The following is a 12,531-nucleotide window of genomic DNA, read 5'->3' as shown; positions in this document are numbered from 1 at the left end:
CTTGCAGAACTAGCACTCCTGGAAGAAAGGAACTGCAGGGACATGGCTTAGCCACAGCCTGGGGGTTGTTTCTAGAAGCGCACACTCCGCTGTAGAGTGAAAATTTCATTCTTGGCTATGTTTTGTTAGTCGCTACACTTCTCTAGGAATGCCTCTTCGAATTACTGAAAACTGTTCCTGTTGTCACCTGCATGATGAGGCCACATTATCGTTTCTTCTTCGAAGTAATTCGATACTCACTCTATTTTATGCAGACCCATCCAGTGAATTGTAAAATAATTTCCGAAGCGTCTTATAAAAATTACAGGATTAAATCTCCTTTCATTCTTATCTCCTAATGTGGCTTAGGTTGATTAAATTTTGTTGCACACATACCAAAAGAGAATGGTAGAGCAGTTTGCGGTAATTGTTACATGATTCAAGGTTATCTGGAGGCATATTTAGTGATGTGGATATGGATATTACTAATTTGACTATACTTTCTATAGAATCTATGCAGTATTAAGCTGGGTGACTACAGGCAACGAAATTTTGAAAAAAAAAAAGTTGGAAGTGCTTGTCAGTCAGTTTATGGAAGGATGTATACAGTAAATGCATCTTCACAAGTTTTAATTTAATAAGTTAGTCATAATGTTCTGTTGTCTTTCGGAAGGAACAATAACATTATTACAAGATCGATCGTAAAATTCTTAGGTTCTGTGACGGAAGAAATTATTCCGTTTATGTAAGGTTGATGATCTACTGAACTACTATGATCCGGTGCTGATCTGACTGCTCTCTGCTTTAGATATTGTTACACTAAATGACTTAAGGTTTATAACTAGAAATAAGTACCTAATCCTTAATCATGTAGAGACCTTTGGAAAGTTTTACTCGATCACAGTATGGCGGACTATGCAGATGGCAAGGAAACTGTTGGATAACGGAAGGTATATGCCCATAATCCAGAGTTCTGGATCCAGATAGTATAGAGATCACTAATCGGAAAACATTAGTGACATCTTTGAAACAGTAACACTAGGCTATGGGCTTGTGACTCAAAGTGTAGGTCGCATAAATTTAAAAGTTGTGAAACATAGACAAAAATGAGTGTTTTGTTTGTAATAATAACAGTGTTTAACTACGAATTGACAATTAAGTAAGCTAAAATGAAATAATGAGCTGTACGATTTGGAGACACTTATTTTCACACTGACAGCACGAATAGAGAAACTCATATAAGAACACTCTTGTTCACTTACAGCTACCGATAAATGTCAGTGCGAAATTACCGACTTCTATAGTCTGTCGTAAAATGAATACCGAGCAGCGAGTACCTAGTCTCACTTCTCAACTACGCCACGAGGGAAAGCTATAGGTTGTTTCACAATCTTATACCGGCTTTTCCGTGGCATGCCTTTTAAATTAGTGGCAACGTAGTGTTCAGACACGCCTGGGGAGGGGGGGGGGGGGGGTTATTTCCCACTAAATGTGTTAACAAAGCACTGAATAGAAAGTTAGTAACTAATATAACTAACACAAGAAACGCTAATCAACAAACTCTACATACGTCACAGGACGCTGCACTGCTAATCGATAAACAGATTCTTAGTCACCACGCTGTCAACTAGACGTTAAACTCTCGTATTCGTTCCTTCCATTGATTATTAGTCATACTGTGCTGCAAGTAAGGAGTTTTTCCGCGAAAGGTCACTTTCCTCACCACAAGTGCGGTTCGCTCTTCAGTTTAGCGACAGACTATATGTGGTTGACGGCACTGTCATTCAACCACGCAATTGCCCACAGCATCACAAATGCCGTTGTACTGTAAGTGAAGCTGCCAACTGGCCATATTTCCTCACACTTCGTCATCCCGAATCTTTGTCAGAGCTCTCAAACAGAGACGAGTTTTACAACAGGGTCGTTGTGATAAAGGAACTTCGATAAATCGAAAGAGTCAACAAATTGAAAATAATAAATAATGCGATGAAAATCGCATCCTGCGCCTATGTTGCGAAAAAAACTAATAGATTCGACATACAGTGATGAAACTCGGGATGGAAATGATGTTTCTTTGTTCACAAAGACGTCGGCGCACGTAGTGTTTTATCTTTTTCTTTATTCAAAGGAACGGTTACTGAAGGCACTGGTAGCTGAGGGATTAGGCGCTTCAGTTGCTGTTAAGACCTGCTGGTGTCTTTTCTGGTGGCATAGGTAGTGGTTCTAGTATCCTTCATAAATGAGGCCCATTTGCTCGTTTATGAACGTGACCTGTTGCAAAAAGCAATACAGTTTGTGAAATCGTTTCCTTTCTATGACGAAGCAAAGATAAAAAAGTCTCAGGCCTAAATATCACCTGATAAAATATGTGAATGTCTGATATCACAGCGTTGGTCTCGGTACTTGCTGCTAATCACTCAGATAACTTATTGTTGACGTTAAGGTCGCTGTGGAGCTTGCTACATCCGGGAGGATCTTAACGTTTTAGGGATTGTGTTCCTTATGGCATGACTCAACTCAGGTATGGTACATGCAAGGAATAAAACAGATACTTTTGCAATTGGCAGAAAGGTGTAACAAGTTATTACTTTTTAGTTGTAGAAGTTCATAATCTGATTAAAATTACCGTTTGAAACAGCCACAAATTTACATTTTTAAAAAAGAAAATATAAATGCATCAAGGAAAGAAAAAAGGCAAACAAAATTAATGTTGGTTTTAGCCTATGAAGAAGGAATTACTCGTTACACAATTTGATAAATTAAATTTATTTACTATGTATTGAACAGAGTCGTAGCGTTTCGTACCAAAGCCGTCTGTTCCTCCGATTTTTAGACAATTCATCCGACAAGACGATAGTTCCACTCCAAAGTGCGCAGTGGTTAGCACACTGGACTCGCATTCGGGAGGACGACGGTTCAATCCCGCGTCCGGCCATCCTGATTTAGGTTTTCCGTGATTTCCCTAAATCACTCCAGGCAAATGCCGGGATGGTTTCTTTGAAACGGCACGGCCGACTTCCTTCCCCGTCCTTCCTTAATCTGATGAGACGGATGACCTCGCTGTTTGGTCTCTTCCCCCAAACAATCCAATCCAATCCAATCCTTAAGGTTCGGTCGTTCGGTCGGTCGGCCACTCCAAAGTGAAGCACGTTCTCCTCGGCTGTTACGACCATTTATTTATATTGCAGGTGGCGACTACTGGGAGGCGTGGCAGATGGATGGTGTGTCAGGAGGCACTCTCCCAATACGCCATTTGCCGGTTCCTCAGGGGAAAGGAGGTGGTTGTAAACCAGTGTACGCCAGTGGGCGTAGTGAAAGAAGAGTGACTTCTAACCATTTATTTCTGCAAATACATCTCTCCTATAGCGAAGCTACGGCGATCCTCTGCTGCTGTTTGTCCGGGTGCGCCACGAACGCCCGGCAGCTACTCAGGAAGTGGATGCTGCCTCTCGACGCCTCCACACTCGAAGAAGATGATGCGTGGCGTATGTGGCTTACACACGCCAGCCCAGGAGGTCCTCGATCCCCTCCGGCAACTGTGGCTCATCTCTGCTCTCTGAACCGCGATGACTGTTGTCGTGTGGTCGAGGAGTGCGCCGACCGTGGCCTGCCGCTCACGTAGGTCCCGTGGCTCCGCTGAAGCCCAAGTCGACACGGAAGACCCCCAGGCCTTCCCATCTGCGTTGGAAGCTGTCAGCAGCGCCGAACTCGTGACTGGTGCTTACGGAGAGGAAGACATCTCTCCGGCGGCTGTTGGCGTTGTTGAGTACGAACAGGAAATCTCCAACAGACTGATACCCAGCTCTATTACCGTGTCAGGGAATTAATTAGGCGCGTCCTGTACACCATCGATTCTTCTGACCAACTGCTCTCTGAACTCAAATGCTGGAGTATTTATAGTGTGAAATATCGGCTGGTGTTGACCCGACGTCACTCGTAATGCCCGCATAGGCTTTCCTAATACGAATGTATCAGCGATTCATATCGCGTCCTATTTGCTTAACACATTTGTTATACCAACAGACTGATCCGTAACAATATTCAGTATGCCTTCTTGCGTTAGCGACGCAGCTTTTACTTCACGTAACTAGGTGGCGTGATGCTTCTCAGTCGTATTGCTTATGCTGATGCTAGCTTCCCAGTTTGCGCAAAGCACTGATGTCCTGCTTCCCACCGAGCGAGGTGGCGCAGTGGTTAGCACACGGGACTCGCATTCGGGAGGACGACGGTTCAATCCCGCGTCAGGGTTTTCCATGATTTCCCTAAATCGCTCCAGGCAAATGCCGGGATGGTTTCTTTGAAAGGGCACGGCCGACTTCCTTCCCCATCCTTTCCTAATCCGATGAGACCAATGACCTCGCTGTCTGGTCTCCTCCCCCAAACAACCCAACCCAACCCTCCTGCTTTCCGCCTGACCTCCTAACGTGATGAAACGCTGTCACTTCATGTAGCGCTTGTTGACTCTCCCACAAGGAACGCAGAGTGAACGAGATCTCGCAATTATGAAATCCTGTGGCCATCTTCCTGATACAGGGTTGGTACGTAACCATATTATAACAATGAACAGCTGACAGTGGACATCCCAAAATATATAGGGTGTCTCATGTGAGACCTAGTGCCATGTGAGACCTAGTGTCAACGGAAAGTATCGATTTGTTTCCAGTTACAAACAAAATTATTTTTAAACCGGAATTTTACATTCCCATTCTGCAGAGAGGTCCCACATTAGTTTAGTGCGATATTCGGTTTGTCAGTAGGAGAACGCAAAGAATCCAGCAGTGACTCTGTAGCGCTGTATGCTTGGCGGTAGCTGTGAGCGCGGGCCAGGGTCGTGCTGTTGCTGCTGGAGTACTGGCTATTATTCCTGTTTTACTGTCCTCGTTAACACTTACTGATAACATAAATACCGCACAAGACTAATCTGGGACCGCTCTATCGAATGAGCACGTATAATTCCACTTTAAGATTCGTTTTATTTGTACCTGGGAACAAACCGACGCTTTCGATTGACGCTGAGCGTCGCATGCAAGATGTGATGAACACTATTTGTCTGGACTGACTCCAGTGCAATAATGAAGGTGCAAATATCTGTTGAAACACTAGAGATTAGGTGCCCGACGACTCTTACGAGAGAGTATGCTTCGTTAGAAAATGTCACTGCCTACTGTCAAATAAACACGTCAGCTTGTTTGCAGAAATTTGATTTATATAAATGAAATAAGTTACTTTAAATCGACCAAGTTCTCACGTTACAGCTTGCAGCTTTGTCCAGAAAAAACTATTTTAAATGAGGCTGAAGACCCAAACAATCTAAGACTTAGCAAGAAAGGAATTTTAATCTCAAGACGGCTGAAGGCCCATGATTGATAAATACAACTACAATAAATTTTCAAAAGCCAGAAGGCCCAAAGCTTTATCCAAAGATATTTCAAATGAGGCCGAAGGCCCAAACAATCTAAGACTTAACAAGTAAGGAATTTTAATTTTAAGACGGCTGAAAGCCCATGACTGAAAAACACAATTACAATGAATTTTCAAAAGGCAGAAAGCCCAAAGGTTTATCAAAAAAAAATATTTTAAATGAGGCTGAAGGCCCAAACAATGCAAGACTTGACAAGTAAGGAACTTTCAATTTTAAAACAGCTGGAGGCCTATTTTTTAAAACCCAGCTAAAAGCATACAAATTCAAACCATCGGCTATGAGCCATTAAAATATACAATCAAACACCAATAAGAAAAGGCAGTACAGCCAGCGGCCCTTAGAAGTTTCCGGGGGTCGGTCTGCACTTGAAATATTAATGTTCGCTTAAGGGTTACAGGTAGTCGGCCCAACTATATCCGATCCGCCGGCACCCAACAAGAGACAGTCAACGCTCCCACCGACAAGACGACTTGCTTTCCATCCGACCAGTACACAAGGAACTCCGAAGTCAAAACGTAAAAGGCGTAGCCGACAACAACCACGTATGTAAGAGGTTGTGCCCTTAAGCCATAAGGTTGTGTAACATATTCGGTCGATAGTTAAGCTCGGAAATTTGCGCTGTAATGTTTGGGCAACTAAATAAAGTTATATGTGTTTGAGTGTAACTGACAGCCGCTCATTTTTGGCCCCTTTGCACAATTCCAACTACCTGTTCTGTCCTGCGGATTTAACCAGGCGTATTACTGGTAGCAGGGCGTCGTTACGCTTGTGCTTGCCATTCTAGTTGCTGTCAGTTTCACTCTTGTTTCTGTCTCTGTTTGGTGGTACCATATTGTTTTGGCTGTTACTTTTTTCGGGTGCTTATCGTAATGGCAGTCAGACAGTGTCTGGGGATCAGCCTGCTGAGAAAGGACCAACTTGTTTACGAGTGGGCAATAAGGCGCCAACCGATTGAGGGCAGTCTTCCGGAATTAGTAGCCCATTTGGGCGCTGCCGTTCTTCACCCGGTTGACGTCACTTCGACGGTGGTGGGTGAGACAGGAGTGACAATGGAAATTTTGCTTAAGCCTGTCAGAGTGCTTGAAGACACTATTGTGTTCTGCAAAGGATGCAGCCTACGGACAGTCAGTTGGACAGGGTGCGGGCACTGTTAGTGCATTAGTTCAAGACATCATCTTATCGTTAAGGTTCTGGTAGCTCTTTGGGTGTCAACTTCGAATAGTTCCTTCAACTTCGTCATCTTGTGTGTCTTAGCTCGGTGCTTTCTTAAGTGTAGGGATGTCAAGGTGCCTATTGGCATGTTTCCTCTGCAGTGTTGATGTCCGAACGGGTATCGCGCTATTTTCGTTGTTGGCTTAGCAATGGTTTTTGAATTGCTCGTCTTGCGGGACTTATGTCGGTCCTTTCCTGAGGCAGGGATGTCCGGTAGCCAGTGGGCGAGTTCCCTCTGCAGGGGCGGGTCCGAGCGAGTGTTTCGCTTGCGACATTTCTCGGCCATTGTCTTGCTTTCATTAGGAGCTGCTAGCCATTTTATTTCGGCATGTGACCCCCGGGTTGAAGTTTGAGGGGGGAGGTTGAACCGTGCGTGGGTCGTGCTCGTACCATGTCTCGTTTAATATCCTGTTTTTATTGTACTACTACCTCGTTACTTTAATTTCAATTACTGGTGTCACCGAGTTGCAGCCTTGCCTGCCCGTGAGCGGCAGCAACGGCGCTTATCGATATAAGCCCTGGCATATTAACTTTGCTGACTGCTATTACTCCCCGGTTGCCATTGAGTTGGGAGGCGCTAGCAGTGCAGTTCGGAACTGGCAGTGTTTGACTTAGGACACGACTGCCGCACATCGGCATAGAGACAGCACGAAAATAACTGAGCAGTCGACATCAGAAGCAAAACACAGTTTCACGAACACTTTCACGAAGGACTAGACAATACTAACGGCAGCGACTGTGCAATAACAAGAACGAATCACGAGTCAGCACACGCAGGCAACCCGTAAGCGATCGCCGGCTAACATACACGTCGTCCGACAAGAGGACCGACCGACGAGGAGGATGCTAAGTTCACCCAACCTGGATATCATGTGACATCATTATGACTTATATACCCTTTAGTCGATTAACACACCTATCGACTTTTACGAACGTTCGAGATTCTAAACTGTCGTCAGCTAGCTGTTTGTTTTGACACGTGCGATTCTGAAAACAGCTCAGTGTGGCAGCACATATGTATTTCTCCAAAATAAAAGAACCGGATATTAATAGAAATATTCCTGACCGTGGCCTTGAAAACACCACGGACAACACGTTTCGTAAAAAAAGTGAAGTCTTCTTATGTCCCGACCAGATTAGATTCTGTGATTGTTGTATTGAATGCTTACGCCGAAAATAATATTTATTTATTATCAACATTTTAGTATGGTTTCATACAATTGGTCTTGTCAGTACATATTAGATTGTAGCAGCATACTCTTGCTGACTTTTTTTTCTTAATTTATATTGCTGAAAGAGAACTAGTGAAAGTTCGTTAGCTAAGTAATTTATATGTCCATCCCAAGATAGTCTTTTATCAACCATAATTCCAAGTAATTTTACACTCGGACCGCAGAGAATGGTACCTTAGTGTCCAGTAATGACTGGTGTGTAGTAGAATGATTGAATTTCGAACTTAAAAAGAAAAATATGAGGCATTGTTGAAGAAAAATCGTCGACCGGAGATGAAATACGAGGGGAAGTGGATTTCTTAATGTAATCTTAACCAAAGGTTAGTGTCTAGTACTGATTGACGTATGAAATGATTGAATGCAGTGTCAAAGCATTCCACGGTGGTATGATAAACCAGACGTACTGTATATTATGTCGTGTATACAACCACAATAGTTTTAGCATGTACCTGGCCATGTCAATGTGGTTTATGTCAGCAGTATAATTTGCTAAGACAAGATTATGCAAGATACGAATTGCATCACAACATGAGCGGATACCTTAAACTATGCAGAAGTCTCGTTACTTTTGCTGGATGCAGCTTACAGAAGATGGCACCAGTAAAGGTCTCTTACTCGGAGAACCAATGTGTTTGGTCATCATATACTCAGTTCAGCTTTGGAGTCTACTGTTCACAAACGAATGGCGCAGAGCACAGCGCTACCCTGTCACAACCTCTCGAAAGTCCACAAAAGTCGAATAGTCGATATACGGTTTCCATCGTTTTCGATGTAGCATGTATACGTCATAATGACGTCACATCGTATCCAAGTCCGGTGAACTTAGCATCCTCCGACCGACGACCAACCTAGATGGTCCGCACTCAAGTGGTATGTATCGCCAACTGTCGGGTGAGTCATGGCTGTCCGGACCTCACTGCAGCCACGCCCCAACTGAACTTCTGCTGCGCCCTAAGTCAAACTGAACTGCACGGCTCACGCTTCATCCGCAGCTTTCATGGCCCATTTGACAGATGCATAGCTGTATACTGTATAATGGTGGTAACTGCGTGTAGAATGTAGTGCCGTGTTCGTGTTGTTGATGGCCTTGGTGAGAGAAGGGAACATTGAAACTTGGGGTCGACATATAGCGCAGCATCAAAACTGCCGCCGGGCTTCACGTTCCCAACCGTCAAATGGGTCACCATCAGCAGTGTCACACATCCTCATTTCATACAACACTGTGCAGATGTCAGAAACTGAACACGAGACTTTGTTGTAAAGCTCGATGATCAAAAACTGTATGTCATTTGAACGGGACAGATACTGGCGATATGACTTACATTCTATTAATAAAGTAAATACATTCACTGTAGAGTCTGCGATCATTGTGGATACTTGAAGAATAACATTGCCTATTCAAGGTTCAGTCACATTAATGTGACCACCGCCTGTGTGCGATGTCAAGTGCAGTAACAACTAACAAAAAAAAATGGTTGAAATGGCTCTGAGCACTATGAGACTCATCTTCAGAGGTCATCAGTCCCCTAGAACTTAGAACTACTTAAACCTAACTAACCAAGGACATCACACACATCCATGCCCGAGGCAGGATTCGAACCTGTGACCATAGCGGCCTCGTGGTTCCAGACTGTAGCGCCTAAAACCGCACGGCCACTCCGGCCGGCTAACAACTAACAGACGGCAGGTTGCAACACTAGCGGAAGGTATATAAGTCCGTCAGGGGCACGCGGAAAACACATTCTTTGTCATAATGTGGAAACTGAGCAGTTTATCTGACGTCCAAACGAGCATGATCATTGTCAAGTTGGTAAACTCTTCGCGTGAGGCTCTGGTTAAAGAATAGCTTGCATGACAAAATGGGGCTATCCAAAACTGGCGATGAAGCAACTGTGGTATAACACGGGTCAGAAATGACAGCGGTGAACGAGCGCTATGGAGATGTGTACGGGCGAATAGACGTGTACATGTGAGCAACTGACTGCCCAAATGAACCAAGGGGCAACAAACAGTGTCTCTTCAATGACCGTTCAGCGAACGATGCTGCATAATGGTCTCTGCAACAGGTGCCAAGTTCATGCACCCACACTGACTCTCATTCGCTGGTTTCAAACAAGACTCGAATTTAATGTTCCATCAAAATTAAATGTCTGCATGCACAGTTTGGCCGGGTTTCAGCATTTCAAAATGAACAACCCTACGAATTTGCACGCCAGTTCCACAAACGGACGACCAGTTATTGGTGACAGCTCGCCTTTTCAAATGGATCACGTTTTATGCTCCATCAGACAGATGCCCCTTGGTGTGTATGGCGTGAAACATCTGAGAGCAAACACCTTGTAAGCTTTAAGGTCTGGGGAAAATTTTCGTGCCATTCTCTGGATGGTCTTGTCATTTTGGAAGGCACAATGGATCATTGGGCATGATGGTGTCTACAAGCAGGAAAATGTAACGTATCACACAGCTCACAGTGCCACACTGGGTAGCCAAGCGGTCTGAGGTGTCTTGACACAGTCCTCGTGGCTCCCTCCATCGGAGGTTCAAGCCCTCCCTCGGGCAAGAGTGTGTGTGTTGTCCTTACGCTAAGTTAGATTAAGTAGTGTGTATGCTTAGTGACCGATGACCACAGCAGTTTGGTCCCATAAGACCTTACCACAAATGTCCAATTTTTTACAGCTCACAGTGTACGTGCATGGTTTGAAGAGCACAGTCTACCGTACTCCACTACCCACCAAACTCTCATCATTTTACCCAATGTATTTTGTGATGATTCATTCGGGGAGTGCCTCTGACTTTTGCGTTTCAGATTACCATACAAGACGCATCTTTCATCTCCAGTGATCAAGCGGTCAGAAAACGCTTCTGTATTGTACCGCTAAAGCAATAACTTGCAATTGGTGGATCTGTTAGCTTTTTCTGCCTTTATCAAACGGCTGCAAATGTTCTTGGACGATCGACCAAAGTTGATTATGTGTATTTGACACTTCCTCGACTGTCTAGCATGCATTTGCTTCACCTTAACGGGTCACTGTCTGAAGTTGTTCGTCTTCCTGATTGATACCAGTCGGAGAGATCGAAATTAAAATGTTTTTGGTAGTTGGTTGTGAACCTCAAAAGGCATACGATGACGGATATGTATTTCTTCTGGTGTTTATCTGGCCATTTCACCATAAACTGAAAAAAAGTGCAAAGGGATTTCGTTATTTATGAGCAAACAAGTCACTCTAACTTTAAAATGTCTTTGGCACGGCTTTGAAGTACACGACGAGCTGATAAATGAGAAACTAATATTGACATGCACGGAAAAAGACATTACTTTCCGGTTCACGTAACGTAAACATTAATGAGGAAGTAGCACGACGCTACTAGCTATTATTAATATTCAGGGACTTACATATGTCAATCAGTATTCAAAACTATTTTGTTGCTACTAGATTACTCTAACTGTACATAATCCAGCACCACAGTACAACCTACAGCATTCATGATTATCTATAACTCAATTATTAATTGTACCTAGCGTAAATAAAACTATTAATGTGTTAACTTTTTGTATATGTCTGTTTGTATTTGCTGGCCGCGTCACTACAACACCAGTAACTTGCTACCAGAGGCTGATTGCTAGCCGCATAACCAGCGGCAGCTCCGAAAGCACGCCAGACAACACGTGTCACAGCAGTTCTCGCAGAATCTTTTATAACATAATACTGTATGACTATCACCTCACATTCTTATGTTCCCTTAATCTTAAACGAAACGACGTAATCAATAAAGATATATATTAAGAGATCCTGGCAGCTTTATTGACAAAGCATGTCTTACACACATTAAATAGCCTCGGCCGTCCAGAGTGGCCGAGCGGTTCTAGGCGCTACAGTATGGAACCGCGCGACAGCTACAGGTCGCAGGTTCGAATCCTACCTCGGGCATGCATGTGTGTGATGTACTTAGGTTAGTTAGGTTTAAGTAGTTCTAAGTTCTAAGGGACTGATGACCTTGGGAAGTTAAGTCCCATAGTGTTCAGAGCCATTTGAACCATTTGAACTAGCTTCGGGCGACATGGTCGATGGACGCGACTTTCTTTTGACAAAAATCTGAAAAACAAAGCGTATCTTCCATTTATTCTGCTTAATGTTTCGAAAGAAGATTCAGCTGAGGATACCGGCGCAAACAGTCGTTAGACCATATTTTATATAGTGGTAGGGAAGAGGAGCGGTCGACTTCGGTTTACTGGAAGAATTTTGGGAAAGTGTGGTTCATTTGTAAAGGAGATCACGTATAGAACACTAGCTCGACATGTTGTTAAGTACTTTCCGAGTGTCTGGGATCCGCACCAGATCGGATTAAAGGAACACATCGAAGCAGTTCAGAAGCTGGCTGCTAGATTTGTTACTGGTAGGTTCGCAAGTATCACAGAGATGCTTCGGGAACTCAAATGGGAATCACTGGAGGGAAGGCGACGTTCTTTTCGAGGGACGCTACTGAGAAAATGTAGAGGGCCGGCATGTGATGCTAACTGCCGAACGATTCCACTGCCACCGTTATACCGGATGGTTATAATTAAACTTTTCTTATTTAACACTTTATAACACGGAAACTAATTACTGTACGAGGAACAAACTTGATAGCATTAATGTGAAGGATATGGGGAAGAGGAATAATGCGATTCTATGCAATTGAAACACT

Source organism: Schistocerca serialis, chromosome 1 (assembly GCF_023864345.2).
Source record: "Schistocerca serialis cubense isolate TAMUIC-IGC-003099 chromosome 1, iqSchSeri2.2, whole genome shotgun sequence".
Classification (NCBI taxonomy): domain Eukaryota; kingdom Metazoa; phylum Arthropoda; class Insecta; order Orthoptera; family Acrididae; genus Schistocerca; species Schistocerca serialis.
Note: the sequence above shows the minus strand (reverse complement) of the source record.